Raw genomic sequence first — 13162 nt, 5'->3', positions numbered from 1 at the left:
ATGTGTTCTGCAAGGAAAAATTAGGTTAACAGTAAATATTAAAAAGAAAAAAAATTAAAAAAAGTAGAGGAGGAAGAAGGAAAAAGTGAGACATTCCTAGACAAGAACAAACTTTACAGAAAAAAAAAAAAGTATAACAAGGTATATGGAGAAACACATATATTTAGAATTTATATACAATAGTTCAGTAATATATCAGTATTCTTAAGGATATACTATGAGCAAAGCCTCTGTTTCATATAATTTTATTCATATATTTTCATGCATCTACACTGTTTTTCAAATTTTATGAAAATATCAACATCAGTTCAGTTCAGTTCAGTTGCTCAGTTGTGTGCGACTCTTTGCGATCCCATGGTCTGAAGTATGCGAGGCTTTTCTGTCCATCACCAACTCCTGAAGGTTTTACAATGCATGTCCATTGAGTTGGTGATGCCATCCAACCATCTCATCCTCTGTTGGCCCTGAATCCTCCCGCCTTCAAACTTTCCCAGAATCGGTATATTCCAATGAATCGGTTCTTCGTATAAGATGGCCAAAGTATTGGAGCTTCAGCTTCCGCATCAGTCTTTGCAAGAATATTCAGGACTGATTTCCTTTAGGATGGACTGGTTGGATCTCCTTGCAGAAAGAAAGAAAAGGAAGATGAAATAGTCTTGAGCTCAGGGCAGTACAGCTCCAATAACTAACTAGATTCAGCTTGGCATATGAAAACTCTCTCGAGCTTGCAAATCCTAGCTCTATAACCAACTGCACTTTGTTCCCGCAGGATTTGCTTCTCTTCAGTTCACAGTCTTCCTCTACACAACTGGGATCTTACTGCCTGATTTCACAAGAGGATTAAGAGGATTTAATGAGATAATATACCCAGCAAATGCTTGCCGAAACAGTCAAAGAATGGAATAATTTGTTCTTGAACTTCATTGCTGGAACTACTTTCCAAGTAAAACCCGATGTGCGCTTTTTCATACGTTTAACATTCAGGTGTTGCATGAAACTGTTATTAATTCTGGTGATCAGCTGTTCTCTGTGGTTTGTAATATAGAGAATCTCAGCTCTGAAATAATGTGTACCTAAATTTATTTATAACATATGCATTCACTACATTAGAGAACATAACGATCCCCCATCATTGCAGCTAATCACACCAAGAGCTAATCACAATCAAGACCTGGCCTGGACCACTACTCTTCCTTCTCTACCTGCTCAGACTCTGAACCAGCAGATCTTTCTGACAATGATGCTTAATCTCCATGTCCCTCTCCAGTTCACTTGAAGACACATCCCTACTCTTACAGTGGACACTGGCAAGCTCTAGACAGGGCTTACCTCTCTCAATTCCGTATCTCAAAAAAAGTATCTCAAATACTTGAGATTTAGGGATTTCTGCTGAAATGGGTTCCTTATGGGGCAGATTCTGAAAACATTTAAGGTAGAGGCGGATAGGAATCCATTGGAAGATTTTCATTATTCCAGGAAACAGATCCCATGAGGGGCCAAGCATAATTAGGGAATCTCAGGCAAGCTGGCACCCACTACTCTGGGAAGGATGACAGGGAACCTGTGACCTAAAAAAAGGTGCCCCCACAGGACAGAAAGCCGCCTTGAGGTTCAAGTCTAGATACAAAGGAGAAAGGGAAGTCTGCTCAATCCCTGCAGGAGCACTTGACCCTCTCTGACAGCCTAAAATGGTCCCCCCCGACATCTGCTAGCAGAAAAGATAAATAAGAGCCTCAAGGGCACCTCATCATGAAGATCTAGGCCTACACGTGGGCTCCACATAAGGTCTCTGACTGAGGGGGGAAGCTAGGCAGCCCAGCTGCCCAAACTGGGTGCTGGTGCTTTGCAACAGTGACTGAGCGACAAGCGTATGTATGAACACAAAGGAGCTCTCACTCTGAAGTCTACGTGTGCATCACCTTAAAGTTCCGGAGCAAAGGTCAATCGTGAGCCCACTACAGGATGAGTTTTTTTTTTTTTCCTTTTAAAATGATTTTATTAAAGGTCTTTATAGAGCCACATCCAGACTCCAGATCCAGCTGCCAAGCAGACCCTGTCAAGACCAGCTGTAGCAGCAGTGCTGCAGCAGTAGAATCAATGCAAGCAACAGAATGGTGAGAAGGAACTGTTTTCTCCCCTCAAATGACTTGTGCAAGAGGACTGTCTCATTGATCTTAGGGAATCTACTGGGTTCTTGGAAAATTCAAGCGGAAGCGTATAGAGAGGCAAGTCCTCCAGGAAAAACACAGGATTTGCTGCTGAACTAAATATTTCAAAACCCAAGGAACTAGTTAGAAATATCACAAGTGTGACAGTGTTCATACCCCATACTGAGAGGTCACACTTGGAATGAAATGGCTAATGTCAACCTTTCTAAGGATCAAGGTCTACATGTCCTGAGATAAAGCACTCCGAGCCCACAGCCAAGAGTCACTAAGTGGCCTTTGCTTGGCTTTCAGCTCTTGAGGGGGAACATCTCACCACCTTTCTCCAAACTGCCTGCACCAAACTGGAACTCTCACTGGTCACGTAGCAAGTAACAGTTAAAATTATTTTTGGCTGCAGTTGAGTGAGAACTGGCATTTTAATGTGAACACTTACATATTAAAACCACTAAAAACAGCATATTCTTCTGCAGTCCATCCAAAAACATCTTGAGAAAAGATGTCAACACCTTGCTGAAGAAGAAGTCTGACAACATTTGCTGATTCATACTTGACAGCAAGCATGAGGGCTGTTCTAAAACAACAGAGAGATGACTTCAGCCTCAGGAAGCTGAGTTAACTTACTTACACAGTTAATTTGATATGCTTTACCAAGTGAACGCCTTGCCCTTTCATGAAGAACTGACCATTTACAGGCTCAAGTGTTCATCTTTGTAAATTACCTCCAAGGCTAAAATGAAGGGACAGAAAAGAAGCCTCCTGTCCCACTGGGATGCCAGGTAGCAGCACTTACTATTTCATAAGTCCCTGATGGGGACTTCCCTGGTGGGCCAGGGGGTAAGACACCAGGCTCCCAGTGCAGAGGGCCCAGGTTCCATCCCTGGTCATGGAACTGGATCCCATAGGCTGCAACTAAGAGTTCCCACAACTAGGACCCCACGCAGCCAAATAAATAAATGTTTTTTAAAAATAATAATAAAGTCCTTGATGGACAAGAAACCATGCTGAGGTCACTTATCTGAGGCAGGTGACTATTTAAGGGATGAATTCCCCATTTCCTCCTTAGTCTGATATATTCAGCTTCAAAGTCAGCTAGAGGTTGACTAGGAAAGGCTACTTGCACGATTAATTCAAAAATATTGATAATAATGGGAATATAAATAGTCGTGGTGGCAGTTCATGATGTGGACAAGCATGTGCTAGGCACTGAAAATGAAATACTATATATAAAATCTTTCTTACACACAGGCACCTTTGAAAGATGCATTACTATTTGCCTTTCATATTAGGAAACTTATTTGCTAATGATAAATAACCCTAATTGGTAGGAAACCTAGGAATTGAACCTAGTTTGAATCTAAAGCCCATCATTTTCATCTGTATTGTCCACCTCTGACTTGTCTTTGTTAAAGCTTTTATCCAATCAAAGCTATCTTTCTTCCTTCTACCTGCATTAAAAATGAAAATATCAAAATGTACTAAAATGAGAAAGGATAAAACCTGATGAGTCCACAGGATCTGGTGACCGTGAGTCATAATCACCTTTTTGTGGCTGTTGTTATTTAGTCGCTATGTTATATCTGACTCTTTTGAAACCTAATAACATCAGCATTCTTTAAACAAAGTAATTTAAAGCCAAGAGTTATCCAAAAGACAAAATCAAGTCTTTTAGGTTTACTATGCATCTTTTAAAAATACATACATATAAAGTAGAGGTTAAAGAATTCTTTTAAAAGAATTAAGAAACTCGATACTGTCATGAGGTAAACTAAAAAGCAGACTCCATATTGCATTAAACCAATAAAACTAATTTCAACTCCCTCAGCTATTACAAGATCAACCAAACAGGTTGCATATGAGATCAGTCAATATTATAAAGGAATATGAATCCTGCTATACATTCTTGCTATATATTGTTCCTGATTCCCAGTCAGAATAACTGACTTTCTACCTAAGTGATGATGTGTTGATCACAAATGAATCCTCTTATTCATTTAATCTGGATATTACCATCCTAGAACAGCACTAAGGGTTTTTAAAAGAAAAAGAACAACGGTACCTTTTCATCTTATCAACCGATGTATATTTGTTTCTTTCTTCACTAAAACCTCCACCATTTGCCCTCTTCTTTCATGTATAGCAAGTAACAGTGGTATCAGATCATCCTGTAAAACAGGGAAAACCATTTCTAATGTACACAGTTAACCTATTTCTAAATTGAAATTAAAATCATGTAATAGATTCTCCGAACTTAAAAATAAAAACCAGAAAGTAAATGAAAGAGAGCCCCCTCCTCCTCATCACCCTGTGCATCTTCTTTCTTTTTAATCTGCTCCTTCTCTGGGCCTTCCCTGGTGGTCCAGTGGCTAAGTGTTAAGCTCCCAATGCAGGGGGTGTGGGTATCATTTAGCTACTGTATCAATTGCATATTTTAGGGACAATGCTGAGGCAGAAATATATAATACCATCTGTAGCATGCATAACCTATCCAAGGATGACCATGAGTAAACTCAAAAGGTTTACAGACATTCCAGTGGGAATATTATTCTCTACATGAACATGCAAAGAGAGAAACATTTTCTTTTTTTCAAAAAATCAACTGTGGGAACCCTGTTTTACTGCTTTCTCAGAAAAGTCTCCTGGAATTTAATCTTACTCGTTCTCTCTTCCTTGCTTGCTCTTTCCACCGCCCTTCCTTAAGTTAGACGTTCTGGCTGAGAGGTCAGCATTCGCTAGATGCTAACTGCATGCAGAATGAGCGCCCTCCCCATCTTATCTACAAAGACCCTTCTTGATGACTCTCATGTGATTACCTCCAGACCACCAGGAAGAAGCTTCCAAAATCCTAGAGTTCTGGTGTCTGTCTTGCTTTACTGCTCTTAGTTAAAGATTGCAACATAAAATTACCAATAAATACATGATCAACATTTTCTCGGGGAGTTGCTCTTCCACCACATCTCCCTGAGCTGTCTCTTATAATCTTGTGTGTTTGTGAGAGTTACTCGGTGCAAAACCGCCACAATCAACTTAAAAAGTCTAATTTTAAAAATCAATCCCATTCTTAAGATATTTTTTAAAACATGAAATCAACAATAGATTAATTAGATTGTCTTAAAAGCTTCAAATATTTATCAAAATAAACTATCAATCAAAAATTGGAAATTCAAATGCTTATGGACGGAAAGCTGATGACCTGAGTAAGTGATAAAGTCAGATGAGACCGGTAACCCCAAAAACACATGTCCCACAAGAAGGCGTGGCCTCTGCATGCAGACCAAACAGTAGGATGGGCTCAAGGGCATCCAGATTTGGTCCTTGGAGAAGCCTGAACTTCTGCATGAGCCTCCTAAATTTGAAATGTTGACTCAATGTGTGGAGGTAACTAAACATATCCAAGGGCCATGTTTGGTTTATGGCCCACTTTTGGTTTTATGTTTGCTGTTTCCAAACAGGTGGGTATAAAGCAAATATTTGTATGTGAAACCTTTCCTTTCTTTAGTATCATATGTTTCACAAAAAAAGTGGGTCCCCATATGTAATAAATATGGCTATTAAGACTCATAATTCAAGTAAACATAAATTCTTTTAAAAAGACTCATAATTCACAGTCAAGAATGTTTCCACTGCCTGTTGAAACTACAATCTATCTCTAGAATTCTTCTAGACTGTTAATCAAATGGATAATGAGTTTCCAAGCCTGCTGAAAATAAATGTTTAAAACAATTCCCCTCTGTACTGTTACTAACTTCACGGGTTTTAGAGCTCTCATCTGCTTATGCCAGGGATCAGCAATTCTAACAGACACACTGCAAGAGTCTGTCCTGCAGATGATACCAAAAAAGGCTCAGGAGTTACTATTACTGCAATCAGGAAAACCCTGTTGGTAACAAACATCTGTTGACCTAATGACCTGGATGCTAAGTGAAGGTGCAAACTCCTTAAAGGGTCAGACTCTACAGACGAAGTGACTTCGCCATGAGGAAATCGCTAAAGACTCTCAGAGTGTCACTGAATGAAGAGTGGTTGGAAGGAAAAGGAAAGCCCATAGATACTACCAAAGATACTCCTTTTAATATCTCAAACACAGGGGCAGAGAAAAAGTCTGGCTAATGTTGTTGGAAAGGAGGGAGCTGACGGAAGTAGCTAGCATTGATCAAACTTCAGGAGACTACTTTCTTTTATGAAGGGTGTCATTTAGAAATTACATGTATTCACTCCATAGTTATTCATCAAGGATTGGATAAGAATCTCAAGGGAATAGTTCTAAACGCACACGTCCAAGCGTTCCTCGATTTACTCAGTCAAAATCTTCAGGGAACAGCCTAGGCTTGTAAATTTTTTTAATAGTTAGTAGTACTAGTTTAGTTCCTAAGTCGTGTGCGACTCTTGAGACCTCATGGACTGTATCCCGCCAGGCTAAATCCGCCAGGCTCCTCTGTCCATGGGATTTTCCAGGCAAGAATACTGGAGTGGATTGCCAATTTTTTTAATATGTTTTCCCAAATAATTGTGGTTCACTGCTGGGCATACACATCGAGGAAACCAGAATTGAAAGAGACACGTGTACCCCGATGTTCATCGCAGCACTGTTTATAACAGCCAGAACATGGAAGCAACCTAAACGTCCGTCTACAGATGAACAGATAAGAAAGCTGTGGTACATATACACAATGGAATATTACTCAGCCATTAAAAAGAATACATTCGAATCAGTTCTAATTGGGTGGGTGAAACTGGAGCCTAGTATATACAGTGAAGTAAGCCAGAAAGAAAAACACCAATACAGTATACTAATGCATATATATGGAATTTAGAAAGATGGTAATGATAACCCCTGTATGCGAGACAGCAAAAGAGACACAGATGTATAGAACAGTCTTTTGGACTCTGTGGGAGAGGGAGAGGGTGGGATGATTTGGGAGAACAGCATTGAAACATGTATAATATCATATATGAAACGAATTGCCAGTCCAGGTTCGATGCATAATACAGGATGCTTGGGGCTGGTGCACTGGGATGACTCAGAGGGACGGTACAGGGAGGGAGGTGGGAGGGGGGTTCAGGATGGGGAACATGTGTACACCTGTGGCAGATTCATGTTGATGTATGGCAAAACCAATACAATATTGTAAAGTAATTAGCCTCCAATTAAAATAAATATATATTTTTAAAAAAAGAATCTCAAGGGAATAGTTCTAAATGCACACGTCCAAGCATTCCTCGATTTACTCAGTCAAAATCTTCAGGGAACAGCCTAGGCTTGTAAATTTTTTCAATACGTTTTCCCAAATAATTGTGGTTCACCAGCAGAATATAGCTGGGACTTAATGCAGCAACCACTCCAGTCTCATCTCTTACTCACACGGCCAATTCCTTCTCTTATGTGAAGGTTTGAATAAAAAAGAAAAGTGTAAGAGGCAAGAGTCATCAAAACTGCAATTTTTAAAAATTTCCTGGGTAAACAGTGGTAGAATAGGGACTAGTAAACCCAAAAGGCAACCTGATCTCATTATTTATAAACCCCTTACTTCCTTCCCATCAAGACATTGTAGATGGGAGAGCAGAGTCTAGACTCTTATCTAAGTGGATGGTTCTGCCAGAATAGGATAATAAATCAGTTAATTATTTGTTCTTCTCTCTTAATTCCCATTTAATCGCCACCTGTTCACTGCCGGTCTGTTCTGCTCAGAGTCTTCTTAAAACTGGCACCTAGGCAAGTTTACAATTCACTCACACTCTTTTTCAAAATAACAACTATTATTCCTGAAAACTGAAAAGCACCTCACAGAAATATATACACTGAAGGGAATAAAAAGCACAAACCAAAATCTTGGGACTTCCGTGGTGGTTCTGTGCCTGGGTCTCAGTGCTCCCAGTAAAGAGGGCCTGGGTTTGACCCCTGGTCAGGAAACTAGATCCTACATGCTGAAACTAAGCCCAGCACAGCCAAATAAATAAATGTTAAAATAAATAAACCCTCTTCTTGGCATTTCCCAGCTGCCAAAATTCCAGCTCGATTTGCACTTTTCACCTGCCTGCTCCATTTCTTTCCTTTTACCCTCTTAAGACTTGGGCAGTGAGAGAGAAACCGTGTTTATAGAAACCATTTTTAATAAAATGGGAATTTGTCAACAGCAGTAAGATTTCTATTATGTTGTAAAATGCTTTCGTTATGTTTGAATTTTAAGACAAAGTCTACTGAGGCAAATTTTGCTTTACTGTGTTATTTTAGAGTGATTACAAAAAAAAAAAAAAACCTTAAGTGGGGGAAAATATTTGGAAAATGTTTTATCTTTAACAAGTGCAGTGTTATCACGAATACCGGCCATAAACACATAAAGGAATGCTTTACTCTCTAATGCTTGAGAAATATCAGGATTTAAAGTGAAATCATAGACAATTTGGTTTCTTCAAAATACTTTCACTCAGGGAAGGCTGGAGCTTCCAAACACGGAAAACTGAGGCCACCTGTGAGAGTGGAGGGAGTTCCTGGCGGGGCTGCAGAGGCTGGACTTCACATGCTTCCTGAAGAAAGAGCAGGAGGGGCAGCTCCCCATGCACAGCTGCCACCCTGCGGAGCAGCTCCCCGGGGCTGATCGCAGGAGACCCCGAGGGGTACCTGGTGAACCAAGTGGTCACCAGCACAAGAGAATGCCCTTGCTGGGTGTCAAACATGACCTGACCCGCCTGGCTGGATCTCAGAACCCGGGGTCCTGGAGGGCTCAGGGCTCCAGGCCTGCTGCCTCCCAGGCCCACTTGCACTCACCCAGGCCTCCCTGCTGGGCACTGGGTCTCCTTCCTCCTCTGCCCACCCCTAGGGGCTCACATTCCCTGAGTCCCTGTAAACAGCCAGTGCCCACATCACTTCACTCCCCACAGGCCTTCATTTCCTGTGGGCTCGGAGCCTACCACCCACTCCCACGCACCTTCTAATGGGAAAGCCTTCCTTCTAAGGTAGAAGGGTGGGTGGCAGACAGAGCTCTGCCCTTTCTGGGGGTGCCGACATTTTTCATCCCCGCCCCTTGACTCGGGTTTGGAACTGTTTCCATGATAACAGGGCCTCATGGACACTATTCAGTTTCCCTATTTACATACTGTTGTAAATAAAACACATGTATATTAAAAAAATGATTCACAAATATTTGGTAAATAAAGTTAGGTGACCGATACCTTATTCCTGGCTTCTATATCGGCGTCATAGGAAAGCAGCTTTGCTGCGAGTGATAAATTCTGGCAAAAGACAGCGTAGTGGACAGCGGTGTTGCCACAGACGTCCATGACATTTGGGTCAGCACCATGCTCCAGCAGAAGAGTCGCACACTCCTCCTCTTGGCATTCTATGGCCTGTTAGTGTTGTGGCAAGAAACAAGAGTGTGAATTCTAGGAATTCAAAGTAAACAGGCCACAAGCTTCAGCAGTTTGCTATATTTCAATGAGATAAATTCACTTTTAGTCTCAGGAAATCACACCCACTCATGTGGACACGGTTCGCTGCTCCATACCTTCATCAGCGCTGTCCTCTTTTCATTGTCACAGAGGCTAAGTAGGCATTTTCTCTCCAGGAGGAGAGTTACCACGGCCATTGGCACAGGCCAAGTGGAGCGCAGTCCTACAAAAGCAAGAGCAGTTTTTAGGAAACTCTAGTGTTACTGTTTCAAAGCAAACAATCATTCCTATGATTGAAAACATTCAATAGCATGCTATTCCTATCACTTTAAAACAAATATTTCATTTTCTTCTGGAGTAAGAACAGTCTATATTTGCCTTAGCTCTTCGTACCACAGTAATGAAAGAACCATCTACTTGAATAGAACGAGCGTGACCTTGAGATTCAGCTCAACTTGGGTTTGTATTTGACTTTCACTCTGTCACTCATTAGCCATTGCTCAGCCTCTCTGTGCCTCAATTTCCTCATCAACAGAATGGAGAGGGAGTAGTAGTTATTTCACAGGACAGCACTGTGATGCTTACATGAGAGCCATGCAAAGGGTGCAGAACCGTTCCTGGCACAGACAACAGCTCAGTAACTGTTAGGTCATATTATCATATTTATTGCTAGTACTACTAGTTTACAAGGACAACATCTCAATGAAGTCAAAGGATATGACACCTCCTTTGCAGATATATTTTGAGGATTACAGACAGCATTGTACTTCGATGATTCTAATATCCTCATTTTCTCACATTTTAACACCTCTGACATTGGAATGAAATTTATAATTCACAATGTCTGTACAACTATAATTAGTAGCATTTTTGTTTGTTCCTTGCTTATTTTTCCTGTTGGTCTAATTATCATTAGGTCTTTTTGCTTAAGGTTGCTGTTTTGAAAGCATTGATGATGCATATTATATATTATTATATATTACAGGTACACAACATAGTGATTCTCAATTGTTATAGATTATACTCTATTTAAAGTTATTATAAAATATTGCCTATATTCCTTATGGTGTACATATATCCTGGTAGCTTGCAGGATTTTAGTTACCCCACCAAGAATCTAACCCTGGGCCCACAGCAGTGAGTCTTAACCACTGGACCGCCAAGCAACTCCCAAGATTCCCTTGACTTATGAAAGGGCTGAAAGTTGTCAGAAGATATCAATCCTCAAAAAAAATTCTAAAAAATAATTGAAAGTGACAAATTATTTTTAATCTCTGCTACATCCCTATTAGTGTCAAAAAGACCAGCCCTGTCTACTAATCTGACTTGTCTATAGGCAGCTTGATCGACAGAGAGTTTTAATTTTTTGTGTGTTGTTAAAATGTTAATTCAACCTCCAGATTTCCTTCTTTTGTTTTTTGGGGGGTTTTTTGTGCTGAAATCCTGGAAACTCCATTATTTCAAAAAAAGAATTTTGAAATAATTCTTAGCGAGGTCTTTGGGGTGGGAGGGAGGCTCACCAGGAAGGGGATATATGTATACTTAGAACTGATTTATGATTGTATACAGCAGAAAACAACACAACATTGTAAAGCAATTATTCTCCAATTAAAAAAATTAAGATTAAGAAAGAATAGAAATAGAAAAAAAAGAAGGTCTCTGTCAGCAGAAAAAAACTGTGTAAATAGGAATTTGAGTTTTCTTCTGGTACTTTTCTCACTGTGCATATTTAAAATGTTTGATCCACACTCCATCTGAAACTTTTTGGTGAGATAAAAATCTAGTTACTTTTCTCTTTTATCAGGTTATTTCTCCATCATCTACACACAATTTATCTTTCCTAACAGAAAATGTCACCAGTATCAAGTTCTAAAGCTTTACATACATTTGGGTGTTTGGGCATTTTCTATTCTGTTCCATTCATTTGTCTATCCCCCTTTCAGTTGTTAGTAATGAAGACATTGTGGGCACTTACAGCACATTTTGATATCAAGAAGGGCAAGTCTTAGTCTACCATGTAAAATTTTAATTTCATCACAATTAAAGGCAGCATAGATAACCCAAAATTTAAAATCACAATACATTGATTTGGTTTAAGTATAGAAAGACCATACATCCTAAGAAAATGTCCTCCTATTCAAGGACACAGCCAGCTTCCTACTTCAAACCTGTCTTCTAAGGTCCTTCAGCAAAGAACATATATACCTAACTGTACACTGATATAAAACGGATATTGAATTGGAGCTGAAGAATTTTTAATCCAGAAGTTGACCTGTCATGGGAATTATTTTGCTCACTAGGCAGTTTTCTGTAATATATAACCTTACAGAATAAAAATGTATACATTAAAAATAAGACGCTGACAACATCAGAAATCTGTCCACTGCCATGATCCACAATAGGCGATCCATGAAGAAGTGTTTTCATAAATCACATGAGAAAAAATGTGAGAGCCAGGAGGTTCCAGAAGATTTCTTGAAGGCTACAGAACTTGAGAGCTCTTACTCATGAGTACATCATGCTAACCCATGCAAAGAAAAAGTAGGAGGAAGACAGAAAAAACAGATGCTATTCATATTTCATTTCATTTCTGTGACTACTGACATTCAGTTAAATGACTCCAAAACGATCAGCAAAGTGCCCTATGAGGGGAATTACAAATGAGTCTGAAACCAGCTAAGGCTTTTTGCTGCCTATAAAGTCTTTGGGGTGCTGGATCCCAGGAAGGTGTCCAAGAGCCTTGGAGGGGAAACTCACAGGAGGGACCCCTACCAGGCCCTTCCACCCCGCTTACCTGTTCATCTTGTCCCTGTCGTTCAGGCCACTCTTTCCGAGCAACAGAACCTGCAGCACTTTGGCTACTTTGCCTATACTGGCAGCTTTGTGGATCTTTCCAAGGTCCTCGTTTCGGATGCAGTTCCCGGGCTGGAAGTTGATTCTATGACTGCTCTCTCTCACCGGGTTGATGGAGGAGCCAAAGGGTGAAATGCCCTTCTTACTCCTGAAGCCAAAAATCTTCTTCGTCACAGAGCCTACAAGCTCCAACCACACCTCACCTCCCGCTCAGCTCTTCAGAGTCTCCTAAACCCAACACAAGCACTACAGGTAAACCAGAGCAGGTTACAGCTCTGCCGTTTACAGCAGTTTACAGTTTACGGCAGTTTACAGTTTACAGCTCTGCCGTTTACAGCAGTTTACAGTTTACGGCAGTTTACAGTTTACAGCTCTGCCGTTTACAGCAGTTTACAGTTTACGGCAGTTTACAGTTTACAGCTCTGCCATTTACAGCAGTTTACAGTTTACAGCAGTTTACAGTTTACAGCAGTTTACAGCAGCTGCCACCACCTCCCAGCTGGGAAGCTCAACGGTTTAGAATCTTTCATCCCAGAATGATCGTTGCTAAGCAACACCTCAAAACACACTGCCCATGCGCACAGGGGCTTGGTGGGCCAGCCTGACAAGTGTGCATGTGCAAGAACTGTAAGTTCAGTTTCTGAAAGAAACAAACAATATCAATAAACCCTTACCTAAACTAAGAAGGAAAAACGGGAAACTGAAATAAACACAGAAGTCAAAGCGGCATTAAAACTATATAACTGTCAAAATAACTA

The 13162-nt window shown here is 40.4% G+C and overlaps 1 long non-coding RNA gene across 4 annotated transcripts in view; it reads right to left on the bottom strand.

Moving 5' to 3' along the window:
- Positions 1–229: 229 nt before the first annotated feature.
- The window catches only part of LOC505099 (uncharacterized), a 32129-nt gene continuing 19196 nt past the window's right edge, over positions 230–13162 (bottom strand). For all 4 annotated transcript variants that reach the window (XR_009496800.1, XR_001501576.3, XR_009496802.1 and 1 more), the window contains 6 exons: positions 12346–13044; positions 9668–9774; positions 9336–9509; positions 4225–4330; positions 2602–2739; positions 230–621 (listed from right to left, as the gene is read on the bottom strand). This is a non-coding gene — a long non-coding RNA (uncharacterized lncRNA). The remainder of the gene's footprint in view (positions 622–2601; positions 2740–4224; positions 4331–9335; positions 9510–9667; positions 9775–12345; positions 13045–13162) is intronic.

The sequence above is a fragment of the Bos taurus genome, chromosome 13 (genome assembly GCF_002263795.3).
Source record: "Bos taurus isolate L1 Dominette 01449 registration number 42190680 breed Hereford chromosome 13, ARS-UCD2.0, whole genome shotgun sequence".
NCBI lineage: Eukaryota > Metazoa > Chordata > Mammalia > Artiodactyla > Bovidae > Bos > Bos taurus.
The sequence above is the reverse complement of the archived record's forward strand: the minus strand, read 5'-3'. Positions and strand labels throughout refer to the sequence as shown.